Source organism: Mus caroli, chromosome 7, assembly GCF_900094665.2.
Source record: "Mus caroli chromosome 7, CAROLI_EIJ_v1.1, whole genome shotgun sequence".
In the NCBI taxonomy this organism is placed as follows: domain Eukaryota; kingdom Metazoa; phylum Chordata; class Mammalia; order Rodentia; family Muridae; genus Mus; species Mus caroli.
The window spans coordinates 130,984,199-131,000,899 of record NC_034576.1 but is presented as its reverse complement, the minus strand read 5'-3'; positions in this window follow the sequence as shown (position 1 = coordinate 131,000,899).

Sequence of the window (16,701 nt, the reverse complement as noted above, 5' to 3'; positions counted from 1 at the left end):
GACACACCCATTCCAACCAGGTCACACCTATTCCAACAAGGCCACACCTTCAGATGGTGCCACTCCCTGGTCCAAGGATATACAAACCATCACAGAGTGCCTCACACGTCTTCTCTTACTCTCTCCCTCTCCCCCTCACCCCTTCCTTCTCCCCATTCCTCCTCCCCCTTCCCACCCTCTCTCTCTTGTTGAATACAGAAAAGAAATAGTTATAACACAATCATATTTGTCCAAAACACTGAGCTCAGTAAAGTCTTCATCATTAATTTTCTCACATTTCTCTTGTCCAATTCCATATCACATTTCATGATGGGAGGACTGTATCCAATGGTCATCAGAATTAATTCTTTAAAAAGATGGCTACCTTTGATGTCTTTGTTCATATAAAGCTATTGTCAGAGCACACATGGAGCCAAAACCAAAAATTATAGATTCTCTTAGCTCAAAGAATGTGCTCTGAAAACAGTCTTCTAGGCAATGCAGGACAGATGCACAGATAAACTCACAGAGGTAGTGACAGCTTGCACAGGGTCTGCACAGACAGGCTCCCAGACTAACCAAGAATCCAGCTCCATAGACACCCTTGGCCAAAGGCAAAAATCAGTATCCTCCAATGGAGTCTCACTGCACGTATTAACTACATACACTTCAGTGCCAAGCCCAAGGCTTCAGTGCCAAGGAGCAGTTGCCCAACACAAAACCAACTCAGCAGTATTTTTGTAGCTATTTTGTCTTATTTTACTCTGTTTGAACTTTTTTTGTTTTGTTTTTTCCCGCCTTTTGCTTGCACATTTTTACTTTTATTGGAGAGGGTTGGTTTTTGTTGTTTTATTTTTGTTTTGCTTTGTTTTAGAGTGAGAGAAAAGTACAAAGCTGAGTGGGTGGGTAGGGAGATGGGAAAGATCTTGGAGTAACCCAGAGTTGGAGAAAACGTGACCAAATACATTGTGTGAATTTTTTTCAATTAAAAAAAGGTTAAAAATATAAATAATTATTTATTTATTTTTACTTTGTACTTCATTTTTGGTAGAAGCCTGACTTACCTTCTAAACAATATCCTGAGACTCTATTCAATAGGGCATGCACATTTTAGTAATTACTGTCACTGGAGTTCAGATTGTTAAACGCTGCTGCTTATAGCCAAAGGCAAAGATAAGGGTTGTAAAGCATAGCTAGTAAACAAAATCCATAAAATCAGAAATATAAAGCAAAATAATATTGTTTCTTTACAAAAACAAGCCCCTGATCTCCAAAGTTAATTGCAAGAACTATTTGGGCAAAGGAGGCAACATAGAACACAGTGCAAGGAAAGCCGAGAGAATGGAGGGGAAAAATCTAGGGAAGATGAAACCAATTCTCTGTAACTTAATTGCAATTCTCAAGAAAATAAAAATTGGTGTATTTGATTTAAGTTCTTTTAAGTTGACCTAAGTTGTGTGCTGTAAACTTTCCTGCAACTCCCAGCATTCAGGAAGCTGAGGGAGAGCTGAGGGGAAGCTGAGGGGAAGCTGAGGGGAGCTGAGGGGGAACTAAGGGGAAGCTGAGGGGGAGCTGAGGGGGAACTGAGGGTGAAGCTGAGGGGGAACTGAGGGGAAGCTGAGGGGGAGCTGAGGGGGAACTGAGAAGGAGCTGGGGGGGAGTTGAAGGGGGAGCTGAGGAGGGAGCTGAGGAGGGGAGCTGAGGAGTGGAGCTGAGGAGGGGAGCTGAGGAGTAGACCTGAGGAGGGGAGCTGAGAGGAAGCTGAGGGGAAGCTGAGGGGGAGCTGAGGAGGGGAACTGAGGTGGAGCTGATGGGGAAGCTGAGGGGGGAGCTGAGGAGGGGAACTGAGGTGGAGCTGAGGGGGAGCTGAGGGGAAGCTGAGGGGGAACTGAGGGGAAGCTGAGGGGGAGCTGAGGGGAAACTGAGGTGGGAGCTGAGGAGAAACTGAGGTGGGAGCTGAGAGGAAACTGAGGTGGGAGCTGAGGGGGAACTGAGGGGGAGCTAAGGGGGAACTGAGGTAGAGCTGAGGGGGAGCTGAGAGGAAGCTTAGGGGAAGCTGAGGGGAAGCTGAGGGGAAGCTGAGGGAGAGCTGAGGGGGAGCTGAGGGGGAGCTGAGGGGGAGCTGAGGGGGGAGCTGAGGGGGAGCTGAGGGGGAACTGAGGAGGAGCTGAGGGGGGAGTTGAAGGGGGAGCTGAGGAGGGAGCTGAGGAGGGGAGCTGAGGAGTGGAGCTGAGGAGGGGAGCTGAGGAGTAGAGCTGAGGAGGGGAGCTGAGAGGAAGCTGAGGGGAAGCTGAGGGGAAGCTAAGGAGGGGAACTGAGGTGGAGCTGAGGGGGAAGCTGAGGGGGGAGCTGAAGAGAGGAGCTGAGAGGAAGCTGAGGGGAAGCTGAAGGAGAGCTGAGGGGGAGCTGAGGGGGAACTGAGAGTCTCAGTTATTGTTCTATTGCTGTGAAGAGACACCATGACCACAGCAATATAAAACTTATAAAAGAAAGAGTTTACTGGCCTTATAGCTTCAGACTATCATGGCAGGGGGAATGGCAGCAGCAGGTAGGATGGTGCTAGAGCTGTAGCTGAGAGCCACATATCATCTACAAGCAAAAAGAGAGGTAGCTGGACCAGGCTTGGGCTTTTGAAATCTCAAAATCCACCCCCAAAGACACACTTCCTCCAACAAAACCACACCTCCTAATCCTTCCCAAATGGTTCTACCAACTGGGACCACGCATTCAAATACATGAAACTATGTATGCATGCCATGTATATGCACACACACAAAGATGACGACAGCAACGATGACGACGATGACGATGACGATGATGATGATGATGATGATGACAATGACAATGGCAATTATGGTGGTGATGATGGTGATGGTGGCTAGAGATGATGATGGTGGTGATGGTGGTGGTGATGGTTGTCGTGATGATGGTGGTACATTTTTAAAGATGGGCTAAGTTGTCAATTGACAAGTCATTAATTGTTCAAAATGCTCCAGACCAATAAGCAGTATCAGAAACAGAAAAACACTAAGGCTGGAGTCCACAGCATCTTCTCTGCTGCCCTCTCAGTCTTTCTACAACTCCAGCATCCCTAAAACTAGGTGTATTTGTAACGTGAAGCAAGGGCATGTGTTTCTACTCAGTGATTTCTTTTCTGTGGCAGTATTTCATTCCTAGCTCTATTCTCCTGACCTGTTTTCTGATTCCACAAGAGCCTCCTGTTCTGCTCCTTGGACAATTTCATGCTACATTTGAGATGCTGTTCTCCCCACCTCCAAGATCATTTTCAATTCTTTTCTCCCTCCCAGCTTTCCCACCCTCGTTTTGATATCTGGATTATTTAATACCATAGACACGGTAGAGGCTCTTACCCTCCCACTCACTGGGAACAATCACTTTCTCTTTCCTGCACTTCCAATATTGCTGAGAATGTCATTTCCCACCAGTACCCAATCACCATCTGACAATTTGAGTAATGAATGAACCTTTTCTTTCAGCCATCCCAGACGCTACTGAGACCGGCCTGCCGACCCCTTCACTGTCTCCTGAATCACAAGTTCTCTTCCCCATAACACCAACACCCTCACACCACAAACCTGCTTCATGTCCAGGTCCCTTCACCTCACAAGCATCCACCCTCGCTCAGAGTGTAGTTTACAGAAATCTTTACCAGAGTCACTCGGAAGCAGACACACTGTGGGAACTGCTTGGCCCCTCCTGGAGAGGCTAACTCTGACCTGGGAGGAGAAGGCTTGTTTGGAAGCATACATTTTAAATGAAGCATCTTCTAGGGGAGTGAATACTGCACTAGGTCTCCAGAACAGCTGAATAAGCCGGTGCTTTTCACTCCTGACTGCTAGCATCAATCACCAAAGCTTTCCCCTAACAATGACAGCTTCAAAGAGGCAGATTTAACTGGACAGGAAAGGAGCCTGACTGTCAGGGTTTTCTTCCATTTTAATTGCATTGATTCTCCTGATGTGCAGCCTGGTGGGCAAGGATGGTCCTGAAGTTCTGCACTCTCCTCAGATTCTGCCATCCCCACCGTCCTTCAGTACTAACCACCAGGCTAAGTGTTGGTGGGAACCCAACGCCCCCAAATAGTATCTACGTGCTTGTAATTTTTTTATCTGTTGCTAGGTAACAATTTTCCTCAAGACTTAGAAATCTGAACCAGTGGGAGCATATTATTTTATAGATTCTAAAGGACAAGGTTCTAGGCTTCACTGGTGACCCTGATTCTGGGTCTCTCATGGGTCCATTAGAATCCTGTGAAGTCATCTCTAGATTTATTGTGAGATCCAATATTGGCTAATGAATTACATCTTATCTCAAGATCTTGATCATTGTCAGGTCCCAGAAGACCCACTTGCACATTCTCTCACTGTGACCAGAGCTGGGTCCTGGCTGGGCTGAGTTGACCACTTAGGGTTTCTCACAACATTCTTCTTATACACACATACACACATAAACATACATATACACATATAAACACACACATGCACACATGCAAGCACATACACAAACACACCCACATACACTGGAGTGAGGTCTCAGAGGAAGAGAGAAGTAACCAGCTTTTAATTACCTCCTGAAGTGACAGGTCCCTACTTTGGACATACTCTATTTATTAGCAACCCACATACAAAGGCATGATACCTGAGGGCAGAAGCCAGTGAGAATCATATTAGACATTCTTTATATAGATACTAAGTAGATACCAGCAAACCTCAGGCTCTCAAAACAATTGTAGTTGGGGCTGTGGGGATGACTCAGTCAGTAAAGCACTTGCCTTGTAAAAACCCGAGTTTAAATCCCCACAACCCATTTAAAAAGCAGCTATAGTATCACACATCTGTAAGCCCAGTGGTGAGAGATGGAAAGCAGAAATAGGCTGGGTATTGTAAGATCAACTAGTCTAGCCTTCGTGGTGACATTTCAAGCCAATGAGAACAAAGAGTGAGGACCATCTGAGGATCAGCACTTGAAGTCATTCTCTGAGTGACACATACATCCTGTGCATGCACACACCCACGGGTGTGCACACACACAATGAATATGTGCATGTGCAGAGAGGGGAGAGGGGGAGGGAGGGAAGAAAGGGAGAAAGGAAGGGAGAAAGGAAGGGAGAAAGGAAGGGAGGGAGAGAAGGAGGGAGGGAGGGAGGGAGGGAGGGAGGGAGGGAGGGAGGAAGGAAGGAAGGAAGGAAGGAAGGAAGGAAGGAAGGAAGGAAGGAAGGAAGGAAGGAAGGAAGGAAGGAAGGAAAGGTGAATCTATGTCTTGCACACTGGAGTGGAAACTTAAGGGTTATTTGGAAAGTTGGTTGGAGGATGTTTTGTTGGGGCAAACACAAGAAGGAATGTTTCGTTAAAGTGGACTCAGATGTGAAAGACTAAGGCGGACTCCAGAAAGAACGTTTTGCTGAAGCAGACGCAGAAGAGAGGATGTCCTGCTAAAGCAAGCACGTGAAAGGACATGTGATGAAAGATTCTTTGCTAATGACACACATGTATTGGTTCGCCTTACATTGAGTAGTTGAGCTGCATTTGTGGGGACGCCATAGAGAGAAATGCACCAAAAAACTTCTGATGGTGTGCTGCAGTTTCTTGCTGCTTCTGAGGACTAGAGCTGATTGGATGCACGTGCTGAGGCAAGGCACGTGGAGGGCATGTGATCTTTGGAGGGCATAAATAGGACTCCACAGAGTGATGGAGACAGAACTTGGCTTGCTCGTACAGCTATCTGTGCTTGTGGATCTCCTGTCTTCACTGATCTTTGCTTCCATGAGAGAGACACAACTGAGAACTTCTGGTGTTTCTGTTGCTGCCTCCTGTTAACTCAAGCCAAAGCTGAGGCCTGGCTGTCTCTGCTAGGTCATATCACTGCTGACATTATCCTGACTCTACTGAACTATACTGCTGGTGTATCTGTGCGGTGTTTGTGAGCTGCCTCTGCCTGCTAACCTGTGAACTGAACTGCCAGTTTTTAGACAACACAGATGGGAGTTGCTCCAAAGAACCTTTCTAAGCAGGTCCATTTTCACCATACCCTTTCTTTCCCACTACCTCTGGTGGGTGGTGGGCTACAAGGGAGGTTAAAGCATTTAAGAACCATCATTAAAAATAGGATTTGAGGGGGCAGGGAAAAAAAGAAAAAAAATAGGATTTGAATAAAAATTAAAGCTACAGCACACCTTAAAGTAGGTGGAGCACTCAATAGCCACATGCCCTCCAAGTCATGATTCAGGAAGGCAAGAGACACAAGAGTCCCACCACCAAGATCTCCCCTACAAGAGAAAATCTGCTGTATGGAGTGGACTCAGCCAACAGCTTCCATTTGCTGCACCTCTGGGAAGCCACGGCTTTCACACAGAGCCACATTCCCCTGGGCATGCATCCACCTGAGGTCTGAGGCAGCAGAGATTCTCCCATTACCTGTGGCGGTCTGTGGACAGTGCTCATCCTAGGGCTCCTCTGTGGAGAAGTTCTCAGAGCTGCACTGCAGCCTGCAGCTCATCCTACAGATCTCCTTCCTTTCCTTCTTCCTCAGTTCCAACCCAGTCACTTTAGGGAGGTTCTCCTTCCTGTCTGTCCTCTCTATCTCCACTGACATGGTCCCACCAAACCTTCTCTACTTATAGGTCTGTCTCACCTTCTGCAGCCAACAGAGAGGACCTGGGGTCTGAAGATTGGCTCATTCTACTGGAACTTTCCAGGTTGCTGCAGGTGAATCTTCAGAAATCGGACCACTCCCTTCTGCCCAAGACTATCTGTGTCCCATAACCCACTTGGGTTTCTTGGACAGCTCAGGAGTACACTGGAGGGTTCATCTTCCTTCCTTAGCCCTTATGGATAACAGACCTAGAGCCCCATCTGAAAGCTGTACCTTCCAACCATGTTCGTTCTCCCTCCCGTCCTTCTGGATGCTTTTAGCAGGAGAGTTCCTGCACTGACACGGTACCTAGGAGCCTTTATTTCATGGGTCTGCAAAATGAAATTTGTAGCATCTAAGGTTCCAGCACTCACCTGATTCAACCCAAAGAAAGAGAAAGGGATGAAGAGTCCATTGAAACTCTTTACCCATCAGGCCTGGAAGTAGGACTCACTGTTTCCACTCATCTCCAAGAAGCTATTAGGATGTATTTACCCTCTCACTAATGACATGCTCTAGAGAGGCTCACAGCTCCTCCAGGTAAGGTATTACATTTTATAAGAATCTAAAATAGTTATTGCTTATTCAGTCTTTTCTTATTCCCTTTTTCTTTTTTAAGATAAATCTACTTTAGTAATGTTATGCCAGAATCTGGTGGAACTCAGCTGGTCATGAAATTTCTCAAACAAGAAGAAAAACGCATGGCCACTCCCTTTTCTAATAGGAATCAATGGTTTGGTATCTGGCAGCACAGAAACAGGGGAAAGGAACAATAATTTGTAGTTAATTGGCAAGTAGAAAATTATTTCTAAACATCAGGATGGTTCTATCAGATACTTGGTCCAAGACTTAAAGATGTTGACACACCTAGCTCATGTTGGCACATTTAGTTCATGTTGACACACTTAGCTTGTGTTGGCACACCTAGGTCATGTTGGCATACCTAGGTCATGTTGGCAAACCGAGACACCTCAGCATAAGCAAACCCCACATCTTTCCTCACTTGTGCTCTACCTTGTTGCCATCCTGCACCACAGCCCACTGTCCAATTTAACTCCAGAGAGCTGCTGTTCTGAGAAGCCATGTACAGGGCAGATGTAGCTGGTGACAGCCACCTCCACAAGGAAGCTGCATCCGTGGCCTCTCCCTGCACTTCTAGGGGAAGGAGAAGTTTGGATGCAAGATGCTGCCCTTGGGTGACATCACTGGACAGGTTTAGGATGTCTGACGTGGTTTCTTTGTCAACATGGAACACTGGTTCTGCCAATGGCCCTTCTTGAAAGTGTCCCCAGGGATTTTATGTAGCCTTTTTATCCTGCGTTGTCCTTTTCGTAGTGAAGGGCTGATCGTTATAGCTGGAGATATAGGAGACTGTTTTAATTTCCAGCTTATCTACTTTCTAAGATAATTGTCCGATATGAGAGATCTTTGAAACTGGAAATTTCCTACTTCTATCTATTTACTCATGATGAGGTTCTCCATGTCAGCTCTAAACCTGAACACCCAAAGAGAAGATGAAAAGATGAAGCGTCCTGACTTCAGCTGATTGATCTAGCTTAATACTGCTTACACGGTTCCTGAGATACATTCTTTATATCAGTCTAACTTTTTATTGGTATGTAATATTTGGCGCATCCTCGGGATAGAGCGAGAGTTTTGATTCACATACACAGTGATCAGGTGAAAGACAGGAAGCATACCCATCACTGCTAACCTCTCTTCAGGATATCCTTTCGGAGATTTACAACGCGCCTCCCATCCATTCATCTTTATTTTATCTATAATTGCAGCTCTTTCCCCAACCTTCCTAATGGGAAAAGTTTTTACACCAGTTACTGTAATGAATATACTGCATCGTATCTTTGGCCTCTAAAGTCCATAGTTAACTAAGGTAGAGCTGAGCTCAATTGCATTCACTCTCTGTCTTTCCCACTCTGTACTACCAGTCGTTCTTCCTCATCAGAGAAGTCTGGCAATTGGATGACCTAGTTAGTAAACATTCACAAATCCAGAACATCAAATGTTTAATTAAATGTCTAATTCCATAGATTTCTATCTCACTGACTTTTAAAAATTGTTAACGATAGTCCTTACCTCAGCTAGAGACTGTAATTTAAAATCTGCTTCTATGCTCATTTTCCTCCTCTGGCAGTTTTATAACCTGATTGTTCTTTTTTTTTTTTTTTAAGGCAACTCTGAAGAAAGGACTCTTCACTTGGCAGGGATGGGTCTCAGGAAAGAAAGCTTCTTGACCTGGCTGGCGTAGGTGGCAGTGGTGCGGCTTGGAGGGAGGGTTTGAATGATATAAAAAGGAGTGAACTAGAGTTGTTTCTTTAGAAGGAATAAAATTATACTCAACGATTTGTCCTGTGAAAGTCAATGCCATTTTAAAGGAGCCATTAAACCTGAAGAAGTATCACTACTCCCTAATAGTCCCAGAGTCCTTCTTAAATGCATTAATTTTGACAAAACAACAGCCTACCCAAATGGGCAATGCTATCCTAAAGCAAAAGCATGGTCACCATTTACTAAGGAAAGCACAAGAGTTATAACTATTAGTTTAGCTTCCTGTAGGAAACTGTTCTTAGGGGGAGGAGAAAGACATCACCAAGAAAGTGGTCCTGCATTAAGACCTCCAGGTAACATAGAGAATATTCATCAATAATTCTGTTTGTAGGGACCCAGGTCTCACAGGCTTGGTCACCAGCATAGTGCTCTTTGGAGGAAACAGAATCTTTTACAGGTGGGGCCTATTAGGAGCTTTTAAAGTCATTGGTAGTGTAGTTTTAAAGGAGATAGCAGGACATCATCTCTTCCTATCCCTGTCTTACATTTCCTGGCCATGGGGGAATTATTTCTGTTCCTCCATATACCTTTGACATGGTATGCTGCCTCCAATATACCAGAGGCCTAAAGGAACATGTCCTTATAAGCCAAACCTTTAAAACTGTGAGCCCAAGGAACCCTTTTCTTTTTAATAAGCAGAAGACTTTTCTTGTTATATCAGAAACCAGACTAATACAATGTACTAAACAAAAAATCTCCAACTGATCTCATAGAGTGTCTTTATGAAGACTCTGGAGGAGACCTATTGCAAAGTTTGGTCAGTACCCTTAACATGAACTGGCACCAGCCTAGAGACCTCCGTCGTTAGTCTTCAGTATTACTTTAAACTGCATGGGAGATAGATATATTTAGCACCTACACTGTTTTCTATGGACCACTCCCTCATGCCTTCAATAAACACAAGAGAGTCCGGAAAGTTACAAAAATACATTAGACATTGCACAAAATTTGTCAAATCAAATCAGCCAGTACTAAAAACAAGCAAATCAATATCAAAATATCATCCAAATAATTTAATGTAGTTCAAAAATCACACTGACTTCACATGTGAACTTAGACATGGCTTTTAAAGACAATTCTATGCCTATAAATCAAAATATCTCTTGACCTTGTGTGACACAGTAGAAATAACTGGTGAGCTATAAATTACAGAGGGTCCGAACAGGAAGCAACTAGGTTAGTGGAAACAACTTAGAGGTTGGTAAGGAAGAGTAGCAAAGCCAATTCAGCAACAAAAAACATCTGAAACAAGTTGTCGCTCAAAGGACTGTTGAGACAGACTTACTTGACAGCAAACACAAAGGACAAATAAAATCTATGCTCTGATAGCCCAGTAAACACACAGAATGCTTCTCTGTGAGCATCGTCAAGAAAATTCTGGGGAAGTCTGCTAAAGGGCTGTCAAAGGATGACCGTCCCTTGGAAGCTGAAGCTAAAATGAGAGCTTACTAGCTCTTCAGTGAGTGAGGTATATGGTGGACAGAGGAGACTTCACACATCAATGAGACCAGTAGGGCCCATGGAGTACAAATAGCTGCTCCTTTTCTGGAATCCGGAGGCAAGGCTGGAATGAGAAGTTAGTAGTCTTAGAAATGCGCTTCATGCTGGTTCCAAGCACTGGAACTTAGAAGCACGTTCAACAGAGCAGTCCAGTGCCAGCACTGACTCTCCAAGCACACACTTGGCAGCTTTCAGAGATCTGCTCACTGAAGCACAGGATCAGTTAATTTAAAGCCAGCTCCAGTGTCCGTGGTTACTAGGAAATGTTTCATTCCCCACCTCTTGATTTAGACAAAGAGTTAAAGGAAAATAATATTACTTAACTGTAGATAGATTATGCCAGTCTGCCCACTCCTGGCCTCTGTGACTGGCTGCTGTTTTCAGAGGAAATGGACCAGCTGAGGCTGGGCTTGCCTCCTGCCATGCTGCTTTCTTGCACCCCACAGTCTCCAGGTGACGGCAGACTGATTGATAACTCCGGTCCACCGCTGTCTGCCATCCAGGCGAAAGAGTGCTGAAACCAGCGGCTTGTTCTCCACACTCATTCCTTTGTCTTCCTATCTTAAAGGAGAGGGATTTTTAAAATTGTATCTATTGTATAAACAGAAAAATGCCTCTACCTGAAAATGTGCAGGTCTTATTTAGCAGTGTACTAAGATGTTTGTGTGTGTGTGTGTGATCATTAAATTACTTCTTGGCCATTTTGGTGCTTTTAAATTTCCTTGTGTGGAAATTTTCACACATCCATGTTATTCTGACATCAAAAAATGAGTGTTCTCTCTCATTCCATTTCAACACATATGTATACAACTGGTATCTTATTATTTTTTCATTTTTTTATTGTTGAGATTATAATATGAGAACATCATTTCTCCCGTTCCTCCCTCAAACCCCTCCCATCATTGCAGGAACCTTTTTGGAATAAGGACTCCAACCCCACTGAAAGCAGGAGAGACGAGAAGTCACCTGAGCCAAGCCAGGCAGCTACTGAAAGGTCTTGGTATCAGGTCCAGAATGCACTTCACTTTATACTTTAAAACCACAGGGGGTGGGGCAGCAAGCAAGTGGATTTCACAGAAGCATGTGCTGCAGTCAGCAGGTTGTTAGGGGCAATGTTTCATGGTTTCAGCTGTCTCTCCGGGTCATTTTGTTCCAGGTGGCAAGTGACATACATCATGGTTGCAAGTAGGCAGTACAGATAGTGCTTTAAGTAAGTTATTAAGTAGATCAAGGAGCCAGAACCAAATCATTGGTCCTGCTTGCCTTCTTCTACCCCATTCCTTCCTCTTCACCTTCATAATACCCTAAGCATCTATCTTACAGGAATGGGTGGGGCTCCTGGGCAGCATTTGCATTGTCCTCCATTGGCTTTCATTTGTATCTCCAGCACTAAACCCTTCTAATAACTCTTTGGCATTTTATCATATTATTTCTGTTTAGCATTTTTCATTTGAAACCATGCATATGTCTTTCGTTTTTATGATAATCAAATCTAATCCTCTGAGATTTTTGAGGACCACTGCTGCCAATGAATCTATGTGATTCTGAAGGGTGACTATGCTTTCTTGAGCAATAGCTAAATGTTTCTTAATTTGAGTAGAGAGCTGGCTATGTTGGACTTGGTGGACAGAGAGAGAGACAGAGAGACACCGTGGGGGAGGGTAAAAGGCTGTCCACAAACACCTGGAGAGAAGGGTGGAGAGAGAAGAGAGTCAGAGACAGAGAAGGAGCAGAGAGGGTAAGAAAGTAAGAAAGTAAGAGTGAGAGGAGGGGCCAAACAGCCTCTTTACAGGAAGCCAGGCCTACCTGGCTTATTGCCAGGTAACTGTTGGACAGAACCTAGAAGGAATGCTAAGAACCACGGTTACAAATGGCCTAGTGTATGTTTCAAAAGCATAGAAAGAAAGATTTGTCCACAGTACAAAGAAATGGTACAAATTTAAGACGGTGAATCTGCTAATGTTTTCTTATTTGTTCATTACATTATCTCCATATACTTAGTTACTGTTCTTGCTCCATGAATATATGCTATAATTATTATGTATCAGTCAAAACTAAGGCAGCAAGAGCTTAGACTATAGCTTGGTGGCAGAATACTTCCCTAACAATTATAAGGCCCTTGGTTCAACCCCAAATATAGAAAAAGGTTTGGAACAATAAAGATGTGTCCACAGCAATTTTTACATGTTTCAAAACAAACAAAAATATTTGTTTAAGCTACTGCAGTGAAGAAAAGATGTGCCAATACCTAACTTGTAGACTTTCCTTATTTATTGTAAGTTGCTTCTGTAGACCAAGCTGGCCTCGAACTCAGAGATCTGCCTGCCTTTCCCTCAAGTGCTAAGTAAGACTAAAGGTATGCACCACTACCACCTGGCCCGCTTATTGATTATGTACATAACATACTGGCATTCATTTGGCGTCAGTCTACCCTGCCAAACCAACCTTAAGCAGTTAACTATAAGTACACAGCTCTTGTACTTCATTAGCATCCGGCATACAATTCACATTTTCTGCTTTGCTTTTAGATAAATTTGTTGCGACACTATTATTGCATACTGGGTAAAGATTATTCAGATGCTAATTTCTTTGCCAACAGATAGTTGAATGCAGACTGGACTTTGGTATTGTTTTTCATATGGCTGTATCATATTTTGTAAATAACCCCTCTCTCACCTTATGATTGCTTTCAATAAAAAGCTGATGGCCTATAGCAAAAGCAGGAAAGGAAGTGAGGCAGAGATAGGAACTCCAGAAAAGAGTCAGGCGGGGTAAAATTGCCAGCAGGACACAAAGGAAGAAGCATGCCTAGTACTAAAAACTGAGAGGTAACGAGCAGATGCAGAATAATATAAATGGATTAATATAAATTATAATTATAAATTAATGGATTAATATAAATTATAAGAGCTAGTTGGGAACTAGAGTAACCAAAGGCCTAGAGCTATTTTAAATAAATATAAGTCTCCATGTCACTGTTCAAAGCTAGGGCAGTCCCAAAGAAAGTCTCATTATATAAATTAAGGGCAGGATGAACAAGATTTATCTGGGTTTATACAGAAGGAAATCTTGACTCTGCAATACCTAAGTTCACTGAACAAACCAATGGTTAATTAATTAGCAGCATCAAGAGGAGTCTGTGCTTTACCTCATTAAACTCTCAGCTCACTGAAGCTGTTACTATTCCAGACCCAGACCTTACATCTTCCTTGTCTAAAGGCCTTTGAAAGTTTTGTAGCCTGTTGACCCTTAGGGTCAGTCATATTTCCCTTCTGGAATTCACAGCATGTACTGGTTTGCTCTATCATTCTCAAAAGGAATGCTTATTCATCTTAAACAAACATGAATATCACAAGTGTGAAATAACACACCAAAAATCTTGAGACCAAACTAATCTTTGTACTTAATTAACTGCTACATAGACAAAATTTTGTCAATAAATTATCAATTACATTCAGAGGGGAGAAGCTTTAACCATCTCAAAAACCCTATAAGTGGGGCTAGAGAGATGGCTCCGTGGTTAAGAGCACCGACTGTTCTTCCAGAGGTCCTGAGTTCAATTAAACATACAAACATACCTATGTTTAATTTATAAATTAGGCACATTGAGAGAGAGTAAGAAATCAAACAAGTGATTTAATACAGCAATTACAATGTCACACTAAAAATTACATGAGGTGATTCACTCAATATATCTCATTGTGCTGCACCCACGTTTCTTGTGATGATGTGACATTAGACCACAACTATGTATCTAATGAAGTGAGGAGGACAGGGGATCATGAGCCCCATACAGGTACTATGGAAAGGTTACCTGAACAGAAGCCTGATGACACTAATATCACAACAGTTGACCTGATAGGAGACTTTATAGACTCTGTGTGTGTGTGTGTGTGTGTGTGTGTGTGTGTGTGTGATATTTACTGAATGACTTCAGGCTGCAGTCCAGCTAATCCATCAATGGCTGTGTGTGAATGGGAAGCCCAACAATCCAGTAGTTGTTCAATCCACATAGCTGGATGTCTCAGTGGATCTTCAGTACACACCAGAATCTCTAAGAAGTGGACTCCAATGCCAGTGGAGAAATAGATGTACCAGCAAGGCAAGGGCAAGCAGGCAAAGAGCAAAAGCTTTCTTCTTCCACATCCTTATGCAGGCTTCCAGGAGATGTGACCCAGATTAAAGGTGTGTCTTCCTGTCGCAAGATCCAGATTTCATGTGTCATCCTACCTCAAAAGTCTGGACTAGAGGTGTATTCACCCACTTTAAACCAAGCAAAAACAATCTCTCACAGGTGCGCCCTCCATTTCTGGATTGAGATTCATTCCAGGTGTAGTCAAGCTGAAAAGCAAGAACAGCCATCACACCAGGCTAGAGCAGATCATGAATCCTGACTTGACCGCTTTTTTACAGGTGACCTCTGATACAATGCTATGTGCTGAGAGGTGCTTGTATCAGATATCATTGCAATAGGGTGGCAGGTGGATATAGCCAGTGAGTGAAGCGCTTACCTTAAAGGCATGAAGACTTAAGTCAGCTCTAGAATCCCCACCAAAACAAAAAATTCAAGTGCAGTGATGTGTACTTCTTATACCAGCCCTGGGGAAGCAGAGACAGGCAGATAGATCTCTGGGGTAAGCTAGCCAGCCAGCAATCCCCAGGCCAGTGAGAGACCCTGACTCAAAAAAAAAAAAAAAAAAACCCAACAACAAAAAACAAAGTAGACACCACCTGAGGAACAGTCAAGACTGCCCTCAGAACTACACATGTGCACACATGTACAGACACACACACACACCAAAATATGTTCTTGAAACAAAATGGATACCACTCTACCTTTTGAGAGAACTGGGTATTGGACATGAGAGGGGGCAATTTGCTTCATGCTTACCATTCATTACACTGGTTTGTTTGTTTGTTTGTTTTTAATGGACATGTGTAACCTGTGTGATTTTAAAGGGTTTGTTTGGTTTCGATTGGTTGGTTCTTTGTTTTTTTTTAATTTTTAATATTTTTATTACATATTTTCCTCANTTACATTTCCAATGCTATCCCAAAAGTCCCCCATAGCGCCCCCCACTTCCCTACCCACCCATTCCCATTCTTTTGGCCCTGGCATTCCCCTATATTGGGGCATATAAAGTTTGCTAATTCAAGTTCTTACTATGGAGCCCAGGCCCCAGTCTGGCCTCAAACGTATAATCCTCCTGCCTTAGTCTCCCAAATACTGGAAGTACACTTCTATGCTACCATAACTACCATACGCCACCACTGGGGACTGGAAATCATTGCACAGTCCACTCAAATACCAATTTCAGTCAAGCAGGGATAGTTTATTGAACACCACACCCCAAGACTGATTGATCAGGGCCACGGGAGAGAATCAGGAGCTGAACTATGAGTTGAGTCAAGATCTTATAGCGCTTTAAAGCCTAAGATCCACAAACACCAGTGCAGTTACTCTACCAATCAGGATTTAGAGATCAGGGATTTCCTTAGGAACATGTTTGTTGTACATGTATCCTGCTCCCATTGGTTGGAGTATTCAACTGTGGCAGGGAATTTGACTTGTCTAATATTCATGTTTTGTCTACCAGGATGTCTATTACACATGTACATGTCTCTTTCTGCCAAGTAGGATGTCAGTTCCCAGGGAGGTCTAGGAAACATAAACTATAGTTGATCCCTACTCAAAATGGAAGCCTTATTCCAAATAGCTCCTTATATTGGTGCAGGTGTCTCTCTTACACTGGGGTCCAACCCACAGGCAGCTTACAAAAGCAACTACCATAAAAGCTCACACACAGGTGCAGGAAGTACTGCTTGGTGATTGGTTCAGGTCCAGGCTTATTGTGGGTAACTGCACAAAGCAGTTCTGACTTCTGTTGTGATTGGTAACATCACATGAGAAATTTTTCTTATAATATTAGTAACAGCACAAAATGGCAGAAAAAACAGGCAACAGTTACCTGAGCCTAACAATATCTATCTCCTATACAATATTTTTGGGTATTTCAGGGTTTTCTTTGTTTTTGTTTTTGTTTGTTGGTTTGTTTGGGGGTTTTGTTTTGATTTTCTTTTTGTTTCACTTTGCTTTGGTTTTGGTTTTTTTTTTTTAATATTTTTGTTACATATTTTCCTCAATTACATTTCCAATGCTATCCCAAAAGTCCCCCATAGCGCCCCCCACTTCCCTACCCACCCATTCCCATTCTTTTGGCCCTG